Genomic DNA, 23,710 nt, shown 5'->3' with positions numbered 1-23,710 from the left:
GGGAATCAGGCCTAAATATTCTTAGTGAATTACTAAGGAAACACACAAGGTCAATATGGAACAAAAGCACATATGACCGCTATTTAGCTAAACATATCATCCCGAAAGGCCTTAGAGTAAGACTCTTTCCCAGTTTTAGTTTCCATATAGAGAGCTACAGAGGGAGATGGGAACAAGCTTTGATCTCATCAAAGTACTCTCTTAGTACCTAATGCCAGCGATAGACAGACTCTCCTCTCAAAAAACGAGAAGGAAGGCAAATCAAAGGAAAAAGAAAAAGGAGGGGAGGACAGAGCACAATCTAAGGAACAGGACAAGATGGGGGTACAGAAACAACGAAAAAACCAGGGAGGATTGGTCGAGACGACTGAGATGGTAGAAACAGATAATTTGGAAATAATTAATCTATCAGATAAAATCCTGTCCCCTAATCATATAAGTGTACTTAGTAAGGCTTATCATTCTCACCCTCTAATAGGATTAATTATTTTGATATTATCAAAGATATCAATCTCTTTGCTAGAAAACTAGCACTCAGAAAAATGTACACAAAACATTATGATAGCGATGACGAAACACAAGCTATTATGGATTTAGTAACATTACTTGAAGAGAATGAAATGCCCATATCAGACACTTCAGATTGGCGGAAGAAACTCACTAAAAAATCTACATTTATGCCACAGATATCTCTATATCCACAGATTGAAATATTTCTAAGGGTAGTATGTAGAGATATCTTGAATCTCAGAGACAGAGATTGGAGTAATTTGAATAGAACAGAAAAATGTGCCCTGAACGATATCCAAAAACGAGATGACGTAGTGATTAAGCCATCTGATAAGGGTGGAAACAATGTTATCTGGCCAACTAAAATGTACATTACTGAGGCAATGAGACAATTGGGAGACACAAACTGTTATAAGTTTCTATGGAATAATTAGTAGTGAGTAGTGAGTTTTTGAGACTATATTGTACCCTAATCAATGATGCCAAAAAATATGGTCTGATATATGAGAAGGAATTTAAGTTCTTGGTAGTGGAAAATCCTAAAATTGCTACCTTCTATCTTCTGCCAACTATTCATAAAAACAGATTAAAACCTCCTGGTAGACCGATTGTGGCAGGTATCGGTAGCCTCTGTGAACAGGCATCAAGATATCTGGACTTACGGTTAAGAAACATTGTCCCTACTCTTCCATCTTATACTAGGGACACAATGGATGTTCTTAGTAAAATAGAAGGTATGATACTGGAAGAGGATATGCTCTTGGCAACTTGTGATGTAGAGTCACTGTACACATCAATTGAACACAAGTGGGTTTGCCATGCAGTCAATTACTTTCTGCAAATGGAAGCATCTGAAAATATTCCTAAAAACACCTTCTCAGTGAAATTACTTAAGTTTATACTATGTCACAATTTCTTTGTTTTCAACGATAAATTTTTCCTACAGATCCATGGAACAGCAATGGGCACTGCGTGTGCCCCCACCTACACCAATATTTATTTGGGGTGGTGGGAGGGTGAGTATGTCTTTGGCACCAATATGGAGAAATATGCTGATAATATCATCCTGTGGCTTAGCTACATAGACGATGTCTTCCTAATTTGGTAGGGAGACATATGCCTTTTCATATCCAATATGCCAGTGTGACATTCCTCGATCTAAGAATATCAAGGTATATGTCTGGTCGGGTCAAATCCGACCTGTACAAAAAAGAGACCGCTACGAATTCGATACTCAGTTTCCAGAGTTCGCATCGACAAAAAAGCCATCCCATTTGGGGAATTTCTCAGGCTTAGACGTAATTGTTCTGATATGGGTGATTTCCAAACTCAGGCAAATGATATGAAAAAGAGACATACCATAGGGCCTTGCACACAGATAGATCAAATTAGCTTACACCTAAAATAAAAGCCAATCAGGATAATAAAGTCCGGTTTGTAGGAACTTGTTTTTTTTTTTTTTTTTTAAGTTTTCAAAGCTTTATTTTGTCACTTCAGAAATACAAAGGCAACATCACAGAGTGAAAAACTTCTGAGCCCTGAGGCTCTTTTACATACATATCCATATAAAGTAAAGGAATAATTTTCCAACTTACAGTGTAGATAAAGACATTGTCAATTACCTTCATTATCCGAACTGACATTACTTACTAAACAATGGTGTGCGTTGAGCCTTGAAATCATCAAATTAAATTAAATAAGGAAAAAAAAAATGGTTACCAATTGATTAACTTAATAACTAATAATAATAATAACCTAGTCAATTTCTTATATCATATGATAGAGCTATTAGACCAACTACATTCTATTTTCCTAAGAACAGTAGTAGGTGCTTAAAACACTCCAAGCTCAGAACACCTCCAAAAGCGAATCATTGCTGTGTGTGGAGTTCCCCGGCCGCCAGGTGAGCTGTTTCAGTCTCAGTACTTGGTCTGTCGTTGTTTATGTTAGTGTTGTGGAGAGAGTCTTCCCACAAGAATTTCATGTCATGTGCCAAGGGAAGTTTGTGTCTTTTGAGGTATCCATATTCCTCTAATCCCAGCAGTTCTCCCACTTTGTCCACCCAAGTCCGGCCAGTCAAAGGTCTTTGTGTTTTCCAATTTAGGGCTATCAGACATTTAGCTCCGTTTAAGCCTATTTGTAGTAATTGTCTTCGAATCCGCAAGTAATAAATGAAACATCATTCATTAGGGCTATGCTAGGAGTCAAGTTAAAGTCATTTGTCAGTATTTTGCGGAAATGAGTTTCTATGTATGTCCAAAACTGTCGCAGTTGCCTACAATCCCACCACATGTGTTTGAAGCTTCCTCTCACTTTGCAACCCCTCCAACATAAGGCGCTAGCCGAAGGGTAAATTGAGTGTATACGTGTGGGAGTTAGGTACTTTATAGTTAAGTTCCAACAGTCTAGGTGATGTGGAAGATTTTTGAGTGTTGCGAAACATGGATTCCCACTCCTTGAGTGTGTATGTTATGCCTAACTCCTCCTGCTACTTTAACGCATAGGACGGGAGAATGGTATGTTGAGGTTCCTGTAATAGGGACCTCATCTTTGATAATGAATGGGGGAGAGGTGTGTTGTTCAAGCACAATTTTTCAAATGAGGTAAGGGGCCTAAGGAAGTCTGTTTTGTACTCTGAGATGGAAAGAAGGTGTGAGAGCTGCATGTGTTTCAACCAAGAGGAGTATGTCCCCCCTGCTACGTCTGTTAACTGATTGCTGTCCAATAATTTACCTGCTTCAATAAACTTGGCTAAAGGTGTAGTGTATGGCCACTCTGTGACTCCCTGGTAGTTTTCCCCTAATACACCAGTTAGTTCAGCATTATTTGGAATTGGAAATAAGGGAGACCTGAGGCCTGTGATGTGACTATTACGCGTAGATATGTGGTCCCAAGAATCAAAGATATGTCTGTGTGTATGTAGTGTTGTACTACGTGTGGGCCGTAAGCTTTTTGGAAACCAACAAAGTGCTCCCACCGACGGGGCTTTTAGGATGAGGGAGTCCAGTGCCACCCACGCCTTATGGTCTCCTGAGCTGTGCCAGTCTAAAATTCTCTGTAGAACTATAGCGTCGAGGTATGTTTTAATTAGGGGTAGTCCCAGCCCTCCCATTGTGCTGGGCCCGTGCATTATGGATTTATTTATCCTCGGTTTGCTATTTCCCCAAACAAATGTGTTAATGTGTCTCTGTAATTAACTTACCCACCAATTTGGGACGGATATAGGAAGGGCCTGGATGATGTACAAAATTCTAGGCAACATTGTCATCTTAATGCACTGTAACCGACCCCACCAGGATATGGGTTTGTTCATCCAGGTAGTCAGGTCTCTTTGGGTAGCGTGTAGGAGAGAGACAAAATTGGCTTGTAAAAGTTCTTTAGTCCTGGGCTTTAAATAGACTCCCAGGTACTTTATGTGTTGATGTTGAAGTTGTAGTGGGCATATCTGTGACAGGGCTATAAACTCCTCAGTGGGCATTGAAACGTTAAGTAATTCTGATTTGGTTGTATTGACTAAGAAATTGGAATGGACTCCAAATTCCTCCAACTCACTCATTATTGCTTTAACTGAATGTTGTGGATCTCTGACTGTAAAGAGGACGTCGTCCGCATATAATGCTATTTTAAAGCTATTTGTGCCTAGCTCTATACCCTTAATCTGCTGGTTATCCCTAACACGTGCCGCTAGTACCTCCATAGTGAGGATGAACAGCAGAAGAGACAGAGGACACCCCTGTCTCGTGCCGTTACTGATTTTGAATGGACGGGAGAGTATACCATTTACCTTTGCCTGGGCTGCTGGACAGGTATATAGGCTGAATATTCTATGGATCATTTTGGGGCCTAGACCGATTGATGTAAGTGTCTCTCTCAAGAAGTGCCAATTGATCCGATCAAAGGCCTTCTCAGCGTCTGTTGCCAAGAAGACCGTCGGAATTTTGTGATGTGTTGTATACGCCATAAGTGTTAAGGCTCTAATGGTGTTGTCCCTGGCCTCTCGGCGAGGGACAAAGCCTACCTGATCGACATGTATGATGTCTGGAAGGATTCTATTCAATCTTTTGGCCAGTATCTTTCCCAAGATTTTTAAATCTGAGTTAAGTAGTGATATGGGTCTGTAGCTCTTGGGGTCAGTCGGTGATTTGTTGGGCTTCAGGATTACAGAAATGTGTGCCATTTGTGTCTCTGATAGCAGCGCTTGGTCATCATCTAAAGCCTGGAACATCTTTAGTAGGTGTGGGGCTAAGATTTACTTATACTTCTTATAGTAGGAGTTGGTAAACCCATCTGGGCCCGGGCTTTTCCCTAGTGGCAGATTCCCTATAGTCGATAAGACTTCCTGTATAGTAATGGTGGATTCTAACTCCTTAACCATTGCGAGTGTAATCTTGTTAAGATTAGCGTTTTTGATGTTGTCTTTCATATTGGCATTAGTGTCCTGTTGGGATTGTTGCGGGAGGTTATATAGTTCACTATAAAAGGATCCAAAGTGGTTTGCTATGTCTACACTGTCTAGTAGATGCCGGTCATGCGAAGTGATCAATTTGCCTATCTGCGTCTTTACTGTCTGTGTTCGCAGCCCTCTAGCCGTCCGTGGTCCGATTTTATTTCCTTCATAAAAGAAGGTTTTTTTCAAGGTTAATGCTCTGCGTTGTGCTTCCTTGGTTAGTAGGGCATTTAGGTCTGATCTGAGCTTGGTGACATGTGATAGTAGGGTGCGGTCCTTGGGTGATTGTTTGTGTTTGAGTTCGGCTTTATTTAATTGTGAGGTCAGATCTGTCATGGCTAGGTTGTATTTTTTTTTCCAGAGGGCCTTGAGTTTTATGCATTCTTCTCTAATTACTGCTTTGTGTGCTTCCCAAATAAATTTGGGTTGTGTGTCTGCGGCGCCATTAATGTGAAAATATTCTGTGAGTGATTTGTTGAGGACTTTGCTAGATTCTGGGTAATGAATTAAAGCCTAATCTAGTCTCCAGATATATGGGGTAATTGGTTTGTCTGGCCAATTCAGAAACATACTGACGGCAGAGTGGTCTGACCACAGTGTGGATTGTATATCAGTGTCGGATAGTAGAGATAGATGGTTTCTATTGATAAACAGATAGTCTATTCATGTGTAGGTTGACCAGGGGGGTGAAAAGAAAGTGTAATTGCGTTGTTTAGGATGCTGTATCCTCCAGCCATCTATAAGTCCCAGTTGTTCTAGACATGTGTATAGTGTATGCGGAGCCCTGTTCCCTGGTCTAGCAATGCCCGTGGATGTGTCCAGGGTGGGATCTAGTGTGGTATTCAAGTCCCCTCCCATTATCAGTATTCCTCTTTGATGCTCTGTCACTACTGAGAGTACTTTTTGGAAAAATGTATGTTTATTAGTTTGCGGGGCGTATAGGTTCACCAGAGTGACTGGTATGTTGTGAAGTAGGCCCACCAGTAACAGTATCCTACCTCCCTCGTCTGTATATTTCTTTTCGAGTTGAAAATGTAAGTTTTTGTGTATAAGAATGCTAACACCCCTCTTTTTTTTTAGCGTATGTATGGTGATAACCCATGGGGAAGTCCCTAGATGATAGACGTGGCTCAGCTCCCTTCATAAAATGTGTTTCCTGCAGCAGGACTATAGAGTCCGTATGTTTAGCTAAGCTCTTTAACACTATGGACCTTTTGGTCGGGGAATTAAGTCCCTTTACGTTTTGCGTTATGATCTGGAGTCTGGGTGTCATGTCAGTAATAGTAATTGGTCCATGTCGTCTGATGAGTCTTGTTCTTACCTGGCGGCCGAGGCTTCAAGGAGTCCACACAGCCATCTTGTGTAGAACTAATAATATTTGTTGTCCGGTAGATAGGCCGGATTTTATGCAGGTGTTCAGTATTGGGTATCCTAAAGTGTAGAAAGACTAGGTTACAAATTGCAATTAACATCAATAAGGCATAATATGAATCAACTAGAGAAATCAAATCAACATCAAACATTTGAAAAAACTTTAGGGCAACATTTAACAGTTTGTGTTCTGTCCCCATCTCGCTGGGGACGTGGTGTCCTGTCCCTCAGAAGAAGGGAGGCAAAACAGGGGGGATTTGGGGGAAACTTGTGACAGGTGGTGCGTCAATGAGCCCATTGGGGGAGCAGGGGAGTCTGAAAAAATGTCATGTTGTTTCTTAAGAAAAGGGAAAAAGAATGTCTTACATTTATTGTCAGAACCAGCAAATCAAACAGTTCTTGCATTACAGCTTGACCTCTCCAACCTCATACTTATCATATCCGATGGAAGTTAGGTGTTGTGGGAAGTTCATGGTGGGTCTGCCGAATCACATCTTGGCGGTTGGTGATTGATACCCGTGGTCTTCCGTTTTTGGCTACTGTGGTCCATGAAGCTCTTTGTTGCTTTGGGGCCGGCTGTCGGTCATGCTTGCCGTTGGTGTTGTCTTCCAGTCGTGGCAGGGTAGGTTGGGATATACCCAGCTGTGTACAGAAAAGTTCCAAGTCATCTGGACCCCTATATGTTATAGCCTTGTCTTCTTTCACCACTTTCACTGCAAAGGGGAATCCCCATCTATATTGTATATCCAAGTCCCGCAGATGGAGCGTTAGATATCTAGCCTCTCTTCTTTTCATTAACGTTATTGTGCTTAGGTCTGCATAGATCTGTATTCGGTCTTCTCCAAAACATATTGGTGATTTTTGTTGCGCCGCTTGCATAATCCTTTCCTTGTCTGCAAATCTATGGCAACATAGCACTATATCTCTGGGGGGTGCAGCGTTGGGTGGCTTGGGCCGTAGTGCTCTGTGAGCTCTATCTAGGGGGATGGGGTCTCCATTCTTATCTAATAGGAATTTAAATAAATTCTGTAAGTAAGAGTTCAGTTGTGGGGGCAGGATTTTTTCTGGGACACCTCTTATTCATAGATTTTGTCTGCGGCCCCTATTGTCCAAGTCTTCCATTTGGGTTTGGAGCTGTTCTATGGCTGAGTGTTGGTACTGGAGTGCCGTGGTAGCATTATTGGCCTGTTTTGAGTCTCCTCAACTTGGTCCTCCAGTTCAAGAACCCTGTTGCCCAGCTCACTTATCTCTCTCTTTAGTTCAGCAAGGCCGTCTTTTAAGGTCTTGTTCACCTGGGCAACCAGAATTCCAAGGTCTGACTTTGTTGGTAACATTTGGAGGTCTGCTTTAGTGATCGGCCTGTCTTCAGGTGCCCATTCACTATCTTGCTGTGTGGTCATTTCAGGGGGATCCCTCTGGCTGGAGCCCTCTCCCCCTGTGTGTTGCTGATCAGGGCTTTTAAAGTAAGTGTTCAATTTCCCTGTTGATAATGAAGAAGACTTGGGTGTTTTATCAGGCCTAGATTTGTGCTTGGAGGCCATGATGTGGCTAGTTGTTATTGGAGGTGTTTAAAGTGGGACTAAATTAGTATACTTCGCTCCAATTTCTGGAGCCTTTTGGGGTTCCAGTCTCTCTTGGTGTTACTTGCTTGATTAGTAAGTTAGAAAGTCAAATGATCTGCTGATCTATCTGAGCCCGTACTGGGGTCTGTGTCTCTGAGAGCGCCCACGTGGTCTATGCGATAGCATAATGAATCCTATTCTTTTGATTTTATATCTATCATAGACCCGTGTGGTATCTAAGTGACTCAAATGGCCTTTATATGAGCTGAAGTGGTCGGCCTCTTAGCTTGCTAGTGTATCGGGGTCTGCGGTTAAGCCCGTGCTGCGGATAATGCCCGCATGGTGTGTATAATGGTGCCGGACTTACTTTCTTGCGCTTGTCCTCGGGACTGTCTCTTGCCAGGTGCGACGGTAGTATGTCGACAGTGGTCTTAGCCTCCTGAGTCAGGTCAGTGTTCGGTAGTGCAGGTGCCGAGGCCAATGGAGTTATATTTTATGTGGTACACAGCTGTCGTTACCTCCAGCGTTAGGCCTCAGCTTGTAAGTAAGGTCTTGTCCTTTGTTTGCTCGATCGGCAGCTTCTACTGCATACTGTTCTCCATTCTGCACTGGATAGCTGGCTCTTATGTGGAATTAACAACTTTTGAAGTGTTATTTAGCTTCCCCATGGGCTCAATTTCACAGAGCTCTATGTTAGTGCGACCATCAGCATTGCTGGTCGGCTCCGCCCCCCCCTGTAGGAACTTTTAATGTAGCACACAAAGAAATAAGCGACATCCTTAACAAACATACACATATCCTAAAAACAGATGATGATCTATCTAAGTGTATTGGAGACACAATCGCAATGAGTTGGAGACGAGCCCCTAGGATCAGGGATAAAATTACAAGAAGCCATTTTGTTAAACGAACCACCAGGAAAAGAATGGACTTTAAGGGAACACATGCATGTGGTACTTGTAAATTCTGTCCATATATGCTGAATGTAAAACAGATAAATGTATTCCCATTGGGAACCATCTATATGAATGACTTCTTTAATTGCAAGAGTAAAAATATCATCTATTGCATAGAATGTAATTGCAATAAAAGATACATGGGAATGTCGACACGTGAATTTAGGAGACGTCTGGGTGAACATATCTGTAGCATTAAAAATGCCAAGAATGATCTTGAGAATAATAAAAAAACTGACTACTGTGGCACGACATTTCTTAGAGAAACTTGATTGTAAGCCAGATTTACAGGGCTGGATTTTACAGAAAGTATCACTCGAAATAAGAGGAGGAAACATTGAGAATGCCCTCTTAAAAGCAGAGACCAAATGGATTTTTCAACTCCAAAGTATGAGCCCAACAGGCCTTAATGAAATGTTGACATATAGTGCATTCCTGGAGTAAAACAACGATGTAACACAAACGGGAAATCCATACAATAAGACATAAATCTGACATACAATAAAATCTTGTTATGGGTCAAAATTGAGACACCTGTTCAAGATGGTTACAGAATTTAAAGAATAATAAAAGTTTCTTTTGAAATGGTTATACACTTAATTTCCCATAATTTTTCTGATTTATAGTTCACTCATTTGTTATATTTAACAGTGGAACCTTAAGAAAATATACTTTCTCCTTACAGATGAATTATATCTGACCATCATGGCTAATGGCTGTCCATATATGAACAAGGAGGGTGCAATAATATGAACCTGCAGTGACATCCATAACAATAATAATATCTTATATTTGATGGATATAAGATTAGTTCATTTATAGTAATGGCACATATATTGGAGATAATGGAGTAAACTCTGTATGGAAACAGAAAGTATCTAAGATAAAGATGAGGATATAGGTTTTCCCTAATGATGTTTGTAAAATACAGTGTCAGTCCGTAATAATCCTTCTTGCAGGGGATAAAAACTATCTTAATTGCACATTATATAACATCATATAATTCCATCTCCAAACTATAAATAATCGTATCCAATACCGTCTCCATACTAGGAATAATATACTCATAAATAATAGCGTGAGTCTAGATATACTTGTTAATATAATATTGAGAAGGAATCCTGATATAACTACACAATCTATATATTTATCTTCCTTTCTGAGCTCAAATACTGTGATATGTTTGATCTAATGCAACAGTAGGAACTTTATGTGCTGTAGAAATGAACGATCTAAGTACGTTTAACAATCTCCCTCTTTGTGTTGCCCTTCAGTTACATGTTATTATTTGAGGAGCGGCAAGTTCAGTGACAGGTGGGCGCGTTACGCCTACGTCACTATTATCATACATGGTAACTGGCTGAAGGGCACACACCCTCTGCTCGTCCAATCGCTGAAGACTGCATGCGATTGGACTGTGAGAAATCAATGTCATAACTAACGATACGTGATTGGCCGATGGGTCTTCTTAAGGAAACCCTGGTGGATAATCGGGTTAGCCTTTGAAAAAGCAGATGCGAAACGCACGTCAGGCGCTCGCACTGCTTCTCTCCTCTCTGGCTGAATATAGTTATTCAATAGCTGGTAACTTATAATTGTGTTGGCCCAATTCTGGGCAAAGATTATTACTTTATGGGAACGAGATAGTGATATAGTAATACAGTGTGGTGGCTCATAGTAAATAATTTAGAAATATAGGCTATCTCTATGTGAGTTGTCTACCTTTGTAAGAAGCCATTACGCTGACTATTCTTACATCAATCTGATTGCATCTATTCCCATAATATATTATATTAGAATATAGATAAGTTTAAGTTACCAGTATATTCAGGTTATAGTTACCGGTACCAGTAATTGTTCCTGGGAGAATACTCCTGTGTGGAGAGTTTGCAGTGCTTTTCTCTATACAATTTTAATTTCTTTTTAATATACTTGTGACAAACTTTAGCTTAATTGGTGGCATGGTCCACGGAAAAAGGCTTGGAAGCCGAAACGCGTTGATACCCGATCACCCTCACACAGATTTGCAGGACACAAGAGCAGCACCTCCATCCAAAAACTTCAAAGAACTCAGCCGGACCGGTCACTGACCGGCAGCAAACGGAGGCAGAAGAACAAACAACTGAAGCGGCAAAGATCCCACACCTCACGAACAAAGTATCAGGAACCAACAACCTTTAAAGAGCTAAATCGGTCACTGACCGACAACACATTAAGCGGTCACGGGAACCGCAGGAAATATTCACACGTCAGTGTGAATCACCACGAAGATTATCACCATCCTTCGCTTACTGCAGGTGGAACTTAGACTGCAATAAGTCATCACAGCGGCATATATTTAACCGCTAGAACGCTCAAACATCACGACTCACCTAGGAATCAAGGGAATCAAACAGCGGCATATATTTAACTGCGGCATTCTCCAACAAAAATAGTGTCATCAGACGGATACACTAAAGAGAATCAAACAGCGGCATATATTTAACCGCAGTATTCTCCAACGCACAAAGTGTCATCAGACGGATACACTTAAAGGTTCTATAAAGCGTAATAAAATACAGCACTATCCGCAATAATATAATATAGTGAACCATCACGCAGACCCGGCCTAAACTGTAAGGTTAAAACGTTTTTAGACCGCATGTAAATAACACTGTAACTCAATGTGGCATAAAATTACTTCAATGTATTAATATCCTTTCATCATTTTATATATTTCTATCGTCATTTTATGTACTTAATACTTCGAAGCATTTTATATTTCTTTTAAAATTCACGTATCTTCTGACACCGGTGTCAATATTGTGTAAAGTGTATACTTATATATTTTAAGATTTAATAAATTGTTTTACTATCATCAGCATATTGGCATTTATTTTATGTAAGGAGTATATTATTAATACTTAGTCACACAAATAGAATAGTTGAGATCAATAGCATTTATTACGTAGCAATTTAGGCTATTTAAAATCGAAGCGATACTTATATAACCAAGTATATCAGGATAGTAACACGTAGTCACAGGGAATCAGCATTCATTTGCGCCACCTACCTCCACCTCAGCTTATTTCTATAAAACATTGGGATATAGTTTTATAAGGTGTGCATTATTCCCCTCCTTACTTACAGTCTAATCACAATCCCAAACACTTATAATTGTGTTGGCCCAATTCTGGGCAAAGATTATTACTTTATGGGAACGAGATAGTGATATAGTAATACAGTGTGGTGGCTCATAGTAAATAATTTAGAAATATAGGCTATCTCTATGTGAGTTGTCTACCTTTGTAAGAAGCCATTACGCTGACTATTCTTACATCAATCTGATTGCATCTATTCCCATAATATATTATATTAGAATATAGATAAGTTTAAGTTACCAGTATATTCAGGTTATAGTTACCGGTACCAGTAATTGTTCCTGGGAGAATACTCCTGTGTGGAGAGTTTGCAGTGCTTTTCTCTATACAATTTTAATTTCTTTTTAATATACTTGTGACAAACTTTAGCTTAATTGGTGGCATGGTCCACAACACACTATCTATTTTTTAAATTATGTAAATAAATGTTATGTTTTAAATAATACTCATTACAATACACTCCACCTGTCAATGAATAGGTTATAATCCTCACAAAGTGTGCCCCATAATGCTTCTGTTCTCTTCTTGTTTATAAATATAATATATATTTGGCATTAGGCACTACCTCCTCTAATACATAGGTTTATTTAGAGTGGGGTCTTAGGATTATCACCTCAGTATTCCCACCTCCCCTTTAGGTTAAAAGGGACCTTTTTTCAATTGTTACTGCTGTATTAGTATCAATTGCAATTTAAACCGATTTTCCCACATGGGGCTCCAGTACATAAGCAGCATTGCCCGCAAAAGCCGGAGACGCCAGATTTTACGCAATTTTGGTATTACATATACAGCCTAGCATACAAGTTGCGCGCATATTTTTCACCCTTCGGACGTATTTTTTTTAGCCATAGATTATGAATGAGCAGGTTATAAATAGGAGCCATTGTGGGGATTGTACTGGTGCAGAGGAGGGTGTACACAAAAGTAGTTGTGTTTCAATTATAAGAAGAGGTAGGCCAGTTTTAAACTGACATGCCCTGATGGTTTTGCAAAACTCAGTTAAGATGTTAGGAATGTTTTTCATATGAAGTATGATTTAACAAAGGAATAGTTTGCCAACTTTCGGATGCTTGACTTTCACAGTGCTGGAAATAAGCCATCAGACAATTAATACTGGTTTCAATGAGAAAGTTAGCAGAAGGTGCAGTGATCTAAAAAAGGGGTTAAGGGAGCTAAGAAACCAACATGAGGAAACGGACATCCAAGTTGCTATTTTACAAAATATTACCAGCGCCATGTACTAGTAAGGGTAGATATGAGGCACTTTTAGAAGAATATGCATAGCTAAAAAATTGGAAATATGGTTTTGAATTTTTAGAATGCTCCAATAACTTTTATGTTGACTTCTATCTTTAAAATAAGGTTGGATTACACCTTAATGGTGGGTGAGGCTACTGTGCTCAATGAGAAGATAGTAGCAAGAATGAAGAAGGTTTTAACATGGTAGCTGGGTGGAGGGGCACATTAAATAATAAGAATCACAGGGACGTTTTCTTAAGCAGTTTGGATGATAAAAATATTAGTAATAAAAAATAATAGTAAACAGGTAAGATTTAACATTTGATGGAGGAATATGACATTTGAAAATATATCTGAGATATGGATAAAGACTGTAATGTTAACATGAAGGACAATGCTAAATTTAGAAGAAATAGGAGAAATAAGAAAGGGGTAGGAAGAATTTGTAGATATGTTATGTAAATTAAACAGATAATAATATATATTGTGTTTTCACTAGAAGAAATCTGGCTCTGAAAAGAGCCGAATGCAACAAGCGGCTGCCCTCGTCTACATTTGGATGCTAACGTAGCATCCAAATGTCCATGACTACTAACAACCAACCAACATATGACAGTGAGGAAGCCCAACTGCTATTATAAATAGGGTAATTAGAAAAAGAAAAAAAAACATATAATAGTGTTATTATCCTAAACTGAAAATAAGATATTAACAGTACATTTAAATGATAAAGGTTTTTGAATTCACTTAATGAAAATTACATGTCAAAATTAATAATGGAACTAACTAGGAATACAACTATATTAGACCTAGTTTTATAAATCAAAGAAAGAATATAATTAAACACAGAAGTAAAACATTGTTCAAGTAACATTGATCAATTCCTAATCTGGAATAAAATTCCAAAAACAGTATTACAAAGATCCAATTAAAACTCTTAACTTTACATGCTGGTAAAATGATTAAGAACCATTTGAGTGTGTATTGTTTGGTCATGTGCATTAAAACTATAATGACATATATATACTATTGAAAAGAAATGAGTTATTACTGAGCTGGTTGCAAATACAAATTAAGTAAGGATTGAATTGGTACAGATGAGGAAGGAAGCAGGAAGGTAGCTTAGTCTTAGTTATAATGAGAATGAGAAGAGGGTAGCCAGTTGTTTACTGATGCACCTGAATAGTTTTACAAAACGCAATTACAATGTTGGGGATGTCAGCTCAGCTATGACATGAATGTGATGGGCCTTTTGTTATTCATCCCCCCACAGTCCCCTTAACAAATTAGAGCACAGTAATGTTAACATATCAAACTACTCTAGTCCTTAAAGGGTTAAAGGGACATAAAATACTTTTTTTCTTTCAGGATTCAGATAGAGCATGTCATTTTAAACAACTTTCCAATTTACGTCTATTAACTAATTTTTTGGTCTCTTTTGGTCTCTTTTGTTGAAAAGGATACCTAGGTAGGCTCAGGAGCTGCTGATTTGTGGCTGCACATTTCTCATTCAACTAGTTTCCAGCAGTGCATTTCTTCTTTTTTAACAAAGGATACCAAGATAATGAAGCAAATTACACAATAGATCTAAAATGGTTGTTTAAAATTGTATTCTCTATGTGGATCATGCAAGAAAATGTTTGGGTTTCATGTCCCTTTAACTCTATAAACTGAAAAATGAGGGGTGAGTGTGTATGACTGTAGTATTCTCTACTTGTTTACGTTACTATGGCTACAGGCTGGTAATGAGTCTCTATGGTACTAGTCAAGCAGATTTACGGTTGACATTTGGTCCCAGTTCTAAACCAGATTGATGTAAGAATAGTCAGCGTAATGGCTTCTTACAAAGGTAGACAACTCACATAGAGATAGCCTATATTTCTAAATTATTTACTATGAGCCACCACACTGTATTACAATATCACTATCTTGTTCCCATAAAGTAATATATCTTTGCTCAGAATTGGGCCAACACAATTATAAGTTACCAGCTATTTAATAACTTTATTCAACCAGAGAGGAGAGAAGCAGTGCGAGCGCCTGACGCGTGTTTCGCATCTGCTTTGTCAAAGGCTAACCCGATTATCCACCAGGGTTTCCTTAAGAAGGCCCATCGGCCAATCACGTATCGTTAGTTATGACGTTGATTGCTCACAGTCTAATCGCATGCAGTCTTCAGCGATTGGACGAACAGAGGGTGTGTGCCCTTCAGCCAGTTACCATGTATGATAATAGTGACCTGTCACCGAACTTGCCGCTCCTCAAATAATAGCATGTAACTGAAGGGCAACACAAAGAGGGAGATTGTTAAACGTACTTAGATTGTTCATTTCTAGAGCATGGCATGGTCCACAACACACTATCTATTTATTTTTTTAAATTATGTAAATAAATGTTATGTTTTAAATAATACACATTACAATACACTCCACCTGTCAATGAATAGGTTATAATCCTCACAAAGTGTGCCCCATAATGCTTCTGTTCTCTTCTTGTTTATAAATATAATATATATTTGGCATTAGGCACTACCTCCTCTAATACATAGGTTTATTTAGAGTGGGGTTTTAGGATTATCACCTCAGTATTCCCACCTCCCCTTTAGGTTGAAAGGGACCTTTTTTCATTATTAACTTGACTATTCAGTAGTCCTCTTTTTTGGGAAATAATTATGACCTCTATCAATTTGATGGAGGACTTCCTTAATCGTGAAAGAGATAGGAAAGCGAATATTGATAAAACATTTGCTAACTTTACAGCAGAGGGTATTAACAAAAATAACTTTGAGGACTGGGAATCAGGCCTAAATATTCTTAGTGAATTACTAAGGAAACACACAAGGTCAATATGGAACAAAAGCACATATGACCGCTATTTAGCTAAACATATCATCCCGAAAGGCCTTAGAGTAAGACTCTTTCCCAGTTTTAGTTTCCATATAGAGAGCTACAGAGGGAGATGGGAACAAGCTTTGATCTCATCAAAGTACTCTCTTAGTACCTAATGCCAGCGATAGACAGACTCTCCTCTCAAAAAACGAGAAGGAAGGCAAATCAAAGGAAAAAGAAAAAGGAGGGGAGGACAGAGCACAATCTAAGGAACAGGACAAGATGGGGGTACAGAAACATCGAAAAAACCAGGGAGGATTGGTCGAGACGACTGAGATGGTAGAAACAGATAATTTGGAAATAATTAATCTATCAGATAAAATCCTGTCCCCTAATCATATAAGTGTACTTAGTAAGGCTTATCATTCTCACCCTCTAATAGGATTAATTATTTTGATATTATCAAAGATATCAATCTCTTTGCTAGAAAACTAGCACTCAGAAAAATGTACACAAAACATTATGATAGCGATGACGAAACACAAGCTATTATGGATTTAGTAACATTACTTGAAGAGAATGAAATGCCCATATCAGACACTTCAGATTGGCGGAAGAAACTCACTAAAAAATCTACATTTATGCCACAGATATCTCTATATCCACAGATTGAAATATTTCTAAGGGTAGTATGTAGAGATATCTTGAATCTCAGAGACAGAGATTGGAGTAATTTGAATAGAACAGAAAAATGTGCCCTGAACGATATCCAAAAACGAGATGACGTAGTGATTAAGCCATCTGATAAGGGTGGAAACAATGTTATCTGGCCAACTAAAATGTACATTACTGAGGCAATGAGACAATTGGGAGACACAAACTGTTATAAGTTTCTATGGAATAATTAGTAGTGAGTAGTGAGTTTTTGAGACTATATTGTACCCTAATCAATGATGCCAAAAAATATGGTCTGATATATGAGAAGGAATTTAAGTTCTTGGTAGTGGAAAATCCTAAAATTGCTACCTTCTATCTTCTGCCAACTATTCATAAAAACAGATTAAAACCTCCTGGTAGACCGATCGTGGCAGGTATCGGTAGCCTCTGTGAACAGGCATCAAGATATCTGGACTTACGGTTAAGAAACATTGTCCCTACTCTTCCATCTTATACTAGGGACACAATGGATGTCCTTAGTAAAATAGAAGGTATGATACTGGAAGAGGATATGCTCTTGGCAACTTGTGATGTAGAGTCACTGTACACATCAATTGAACACAAGTGGGTTTGCCATGCAGTCAATTACTTTCTGCAAATGGAAGCATCTGAAAATATTCCTAAAAACACCTTCTCAGTGAAATTACTTAAGTTTATACTATGTCACAATTTCTTTGTTTTCAACGATAAATTTTTCCTACAGATCCATGGAACAGCAATGGGCACTGCGTGTGCCCCCACCTACACCAATATTTATTTGGGGTGGTGGGAGGGTGAGTATGTCTTTGGCACCAATATGGAGAAATATGCTGATAATATCATCCTGTGGCTTAGCTACATAGACGATGTCTTCCTAATTTGGTAGGGAGACATATGCCTTTTCAAAGAATTGATTGGGATCCTCAACACAAACACCTTGAATTTACATCTTACGTATGAAATCCAATATGCCAGTGTGACATTCCTCGATCTAAGAATATCAAGGTATATGTCTGGTCGGGTCAAATCCGACCTGTACAAAAAAGAGACCGCTACGAATTCGATACTCAGTTTCCAGAGTTCGCATCGACAAAAAAGCCATCCCATTTGGGGAATTTCTCAGGCTTAGACGTAATTGTTCTGATATGGGTGATTTCCAAACTCAGGCAAATGATATGAAAAAGAGACATACCATAGGGCCTTGCACACAGATAGATCAAATTAGCTTACACCTAAAATAAAAGCCAATCAGGATAATAAAGTCCGGTTTGTAGGAACTTGTTTTTTTTTTTTTTTTAAGTTTTCAAAGCTTTATTTTGTCACTTCAGAAATACAAAGGCAACATCACAGAGTGAAAAACTTCTGAGCCCTGAGGCTCTTTTACATACATATCCATATAAAGTAAAGGAATAATTTTCCAACTTACAGTGTAGATAAAGACATTGTCAATTACCTTCATTATCCAAACTGACATTACTTACTAAACAATGGTGTGGGTTGAGCCTTGAAATCATCAAATTAAATTAAATAAGGAAAAAAAAATGGTTACCAATTGATTAACTTAATAACTAATAATAATAATAATAATAATAACCTAGTCAATTTCTTATATCATATGATAGAGCTATTAGACCAACTACATTCTATCTATTTTCCTAAGAACAGTAGTAGGTGCTTAAAACACTCCAAGCTCAGAACACCTCCAAAAGTGAATCATTGCTGTGTGTGGAGTTCCCCGGCCGCCAGGTCAGCTGTTTCAGTCTCAGTACTTGGTCTGTCATTGTTTATGTTAGTGTTGTGGAGAGAGTCTTCCCACAAGAATTTCATGTCATGTGCCAAGGGAAGTTTGTGTCTTTTGAGGTATCCATATTCCTCTAATCCCAGCAGTTCTCCCACTTTGTCCACCCAAGTCCGGCCAGTCAAAGGTCTTTGTGTTTTCCAATTTAGGGCTATCAGACATTTAGCTCCGTTTAAGCCTATTTGTATTAATTGTCTTCGAATCCGCAAGTAATAAATGAAACATCATTCATTAGGGCTATGCTAGGAGTCAAGTTAAAGTCATTTGTCAGTATTTTGCGGAAATGAGTTTCTATGTATGTCCAAAACTGTCGCAGTTGCCTACAATCCCACCACATGTGTTTGAAGCTTCCTCTCACTTTGCAACCCCTCCAACATAAGGCGCTAGCCGAAGGGTAAATTGAGTGTATACGTGTGGGAGTTAGGTACTTTATAGTTAAGTTCCAACAGTCTAGGTGATGTGGAAGATTTTTGAGTGTTGCGAAACATGGATTCTCACTCCTTGAGTGTGTATGTTATGCCTAACTCCTCCTGCTACTTTAACGCATAGGACGGGAGAATGGTATGTTGAGGTTCCTGTAATAGGGACCTCATCTTTGATAATGAATGGGGGAGAGGTGTGTTGTTCAAGCACAATTTTTCAAATGAGGTAAGGGGCCTAAGGAAGTCTGTTTTGTACTCTGAGACGGAAAGAAGGTGTGAGAGTTGCATGTGTTTCAACCAAGAGGAGTATGTCCCCCCTGCTACGTCTGTTAACTGATTGCTGTCCAATAATTTACCTGCTTCAATAAACTTGGCTAAAGGTGTAGTGTATGGCCACTCTGTGACTCCCTGGTAGTTTTCCCCTAATCCACCAGTTAGTTCAGCATTATTTGGAATTGGAAATAAGGGAGACCTGAGGCCTGTGATGTGACTATTACGCGTAGATATGTGGTCCCAAGAATCAAAGATATGTCTGTGTGTATGTAGTGTTGTACTACGTGTGGGCCGTAAGCTTTTTGGAAACCAACAAAGTGCTCCCACCGACGGGGCTTTTAGGATGAGGGAGTCCAGTGCCACCCACGCCTTATGGTCTCCTGAGCTGTGCCAGTCTAAAATTCTCTGTAGAACTATAGTGTCGAGGTATGTTTTAATTAGGGGTAGTCCCAGCCCTCCCATTGTGCTGGGCCCGTGCATTATGGATTTATTTATCCTCGGTTTGCTATTTCCCCAAACAAATGTGTTAATGTGTCTCTGTAATTAACTTACCCACCAATTTGGGACGGATATAGGAAGGGCCTGGATGATGTACAAAATTCTAGGCAACATTGTCATCTTAATGCACTGTAACCGACCCCACCAGGATATGGGTTTGTTCATCCAGGTAGTCAGGTCTCTTTGGGTAGCGTGTAGGAGAGAGACAAAATTGGCTTGTAAAAGTTCTTTAGTCCTGGGCTTTAAATAGACTCCCAGGTACTTTATGTGTTGATGTTGAAGTTGTAGTGGGCATATCTGTGCCAGGGCTATAAACTCCTCAGTGGGCATTGAAACGTTAAGTAATTCTGATTTGGTTGTATTGACTAAGAAATTGGAATGGACTCCAAATTCCTCCAACTCACTCATTATTGCTTTAACTGAATGTTGTGGATCTCTGACTGTAAAGAGGACGTCGTCCGCATATAATGCTATTTTAAAGCTATTTGTGCCTAGCTCTATACCCTTAATCTGCTGGTTATCCCTAACACGTGCCGCTAGTACCTCCATAGTGAGGATGAACAGCAGAGGAGACAGAGGACACCCCTGTCTCGTGCCGTTACTGATTTTGAATGGACGGGAGAGTATACCATTTACCTTTGCCTGGGCTGCTGGACAGGTATATAGGCTGAATATTCTATGGATCATTTTGGGGCCTAGACCGATTGATGTAAGTGTCTCTCTCAAGAAGTGCCAATTGATCCGATCAAAGGCCTTCTCAGCGTCTGTTGCCAAGAAGACCGTCGGAATTTTGTGATGTGTTGTATACGCCATAAGTGTTAAGGCTCTAATGGTGTTGTCCCTGGCCTCTCGGCGAGGGACAAAGCCTACCTGATCGACATGTATGATGTCTGGAAGGATTCTATTCAATCTTTTGGCCAGTATCTTTCCCAAGATTTTTAAATCTGAGTTAAGTAGTGATATGGGTCTGTAGCTCTTGGGGTCAGTCGGTGATTTGTTGGGCTTCAGGATTACAGAAATGTGTGCCATTTGTGTCTCTGATAGCAGCGCTTGGTCATCATCTAAAGCCTGGAACATCTTTAGTAGGTGTGGGGCTAAGATTTACTTATACTTCTTATAGTAGGAGTTGGTAAACCCATCTGGGCCCGGGCTTTTCCCTAGTGGCAGATTCCCTATAGTCGATAAGACTTCCTGTATAGTAATGGTGGATTCTAACTCCTTAACCATTGCAAGTGTAATCTTGTTAAGATTAGCGTTTTTGATGTTGTCTTTCATATTGGCGTTAGTGTCCTGTTGGGATTGTTGCGGGAGGTTATATAGTTCACTATAAAAGGATCCAAAGTGGTTTGCTATGTCTACACTGTCTAGTAGATGCCGGTCATGCGAAGTGATCAATTTGCCTATCTGCGTCTTTACTGTCTGTGTTCGCAGCCCTCTAGCCGTCCGTGGTCCGATTTTATTTCCTTCATAAAAGAAGTTTTTTTTCAAGGTTAATGCTCTGCGTTGTGCTTCCTTGGTTAGTAGGGCATTTAGGTCTGATCTGAGCTTGGTGACATGTGATAGTAGGGTGCGGTCCTTGGGTGATTGTTTGTGTTTGAGTTCGGCTTTATTTAATTGTGAGGTCAGATCTGTCATGGCTAGGTTGTATTTTTTTTTCCAGAGGGCCTTGAGTTTTATGCATTCTTCTCTAATTACTGCTTTGTGTGCTTCCCAAATAAATTTGGGTTGTGTGTCTGCGGCGCCATTAATGTGAAAATATTCTGTGAGTGATTTGTTGAGGACTTTGCTAGATTCTGGGTAATGAATTAAAGCCTAATCTAGTCTCCAGATATATGGGGTAATTGGTTTGTCTGGCCAATTCAGAAACATACTGACGGCAGAGTGGTCTGACCACAGTGTGGATTGTATATCAGTGTCGGATAGTAGAGATAGATGGTTTCTATTGATAAACAGATAGTCTATTCATGTGTAGGTTGACCAGGGGGGTGAAAAGAACGTGTAATTGCGTTGTTTAGGATGCTGTATCCTCCAGCCATCTATAAGTCCCAGTTGTTCTAGACATGTGTATAGTGTATGCGGAGCCCTGTTCCCTGGTCTAGCAATGCCCGTGGATGTGTCCAGGGTGGGATCTAGTGTGGTATTCAAGTCCCCTCCCATTATCAGTATTCCTCTTTGATGCTCTGTCACTACTGAGAGTACTTTTTGGAAAACTTTATGTTTATTAGTTTGCGGGGCGTATAGGTTCACCAGAGTGACTGGTATGTTGTGAAGTAGGCCCACCAGTAACAGTATCCTACCTCCCTCGTCTGTATATTTCTTTTCGAGTTGAAAATGTAAGTTTTTGTGTATAAGAATGCTAACACCCCTCTTTTTTTTAGCGTATGTATGGTGATAACCCATGGGGAAGTCCCTAGATGATAGACGTGGCTCAGCTCCCTTCATAAAATGTGTTTCCTGCAGCAGGACTATAGAGTCCGTATGTTTAGCTAAGCTCTTTAACACTATGGACCTTTTGGTCGGGGAATTAAGTCCCTTTACGTTTTGCGTTATGATCTGGAGTCTGGGTGTCATGTCAGTAATAGTAATTGGTCCATGTCGTCTGATGAGTCTTGTTCTTACCTGGCGGCCGAGGCTTCAAGGAGTCCACACAGCCATCTTGTGTAGAACTAATAATATTTGTTGTCCGGTAGATAGGCCGGATTTTATGCAGGTGTTCAGTATTGGGTATCCTAAAGTGTAGAAAGACTAGGTTACAAATTGCAATTAACATCAATAAGGCATAATATGAATCAACTAGAGAAATCAAATCAACATCAAACATTTGAAAAAACTTTAGGGCAACATTTAACAGTTTGTGTTCTGTCCCCATCTCGCTGGGGACGTGGTGTCCTGTCCCTCAGAAGAAGGGAGGCAAAACAGGGGGGATTTGGGGGAAACTTGTGACAGGTGGTGCGTCAATGAGCCCATTGGGGGAGCAGGGGAGTCTGAAAAAATGTCATGTTGTTTCTTAAGAAAAGGGAAAAAGAATGTCTTACATTTATTGTCAGAACCAGCAAATCAAACAGTTCTTGCATTACAGCTTGACCTCTCCAACCTCATACTTATCATATCCGATGGAAGTTAGGTGTTGTGGGAAGTTCATGGTGGGTCTGCCGAATCACATCTTGGCGGTTGGTGATTGATACCCGTGGTCTTCCGTTTTTTGGCTACTGTGGTCCATGAAGCTCTTTGTTGCTTTGGGGCCGGCTGTCGGTCATGCTTGCCGTTGGTGTTGTCTTCCAGTCGTGGCAGGGTAGGTTGGGATATACCCAGCTGTGTACAGAAAAGTTCCAAGTCATCTGGACCCCTATATGTTATAGCCTTGTCTTCTTTCACCACTTTCACTGCAAAGGGGAATCCCCATCTATATTGTATATCCAAGTCCCGCAGATGGAGCGTTAGATATCTAGCCTCTCTTCTTTTCATTAACATTATTGTGCTTAGGTCTGCATAGATCTGTATACGGTCTTCTCCAAAACATATTGGTGATTTTTGTCGCGCCGCTTGCATAATCCTTTCCTTGTCTGTAAATCTATGGCAACATAGCACTATATCTCTGGGGGGTGCAGCGTTGGGTGGCTTGGGCCGTAGTGCTCTGTGAGCTCTATCTAGGGGGATGGGGTCTCCATTCTTATCTAATAGGAATTTAAATAAATTCTGTAAGTAAGAGTTCAGTTGTGGGGGCAGGATTTTTTCTGGGACACCTCTTATTCATAGATTTTGTCTGCGGCCCCTATTGTCCAAGTCTTCCATTTGGGTTTGGAGCTGTTCTATGGCTGAGTGTTGGTACTGGAGTGCCGTGGTGGCATTATTGGCCTGTTTTTGAGTCTCCTCAACTTGGTCCTCCAGTTCAAGAACCCTGTTGCCCAGCTCACTTATCTCTCTCTTTAGTTCAGCAAGGCCGTCTTTTAAGGTCTTGTTCACCTGGGCA

The sequence above is a fragment of the Bombina bombina genome, chromosome 4 (genome assembly GCF_027579735.1).
Source record: "Bombina bombina isolate aBomBom1 chromosome 4, aBomBom1.pri, whole genome shotgun sequence".
NCBI classification, from domain to species: domain Eukaryota; kingdom Metazoa; phylum Chordata; class Amphibia; order Anura; family Bombinatoridae; genus Bombina; species Bombina bombina.
The sequence above is the reverse complement of the archived record's forward strand: the minus strand, read 5'-3'. Positions refer to the sequence as shown.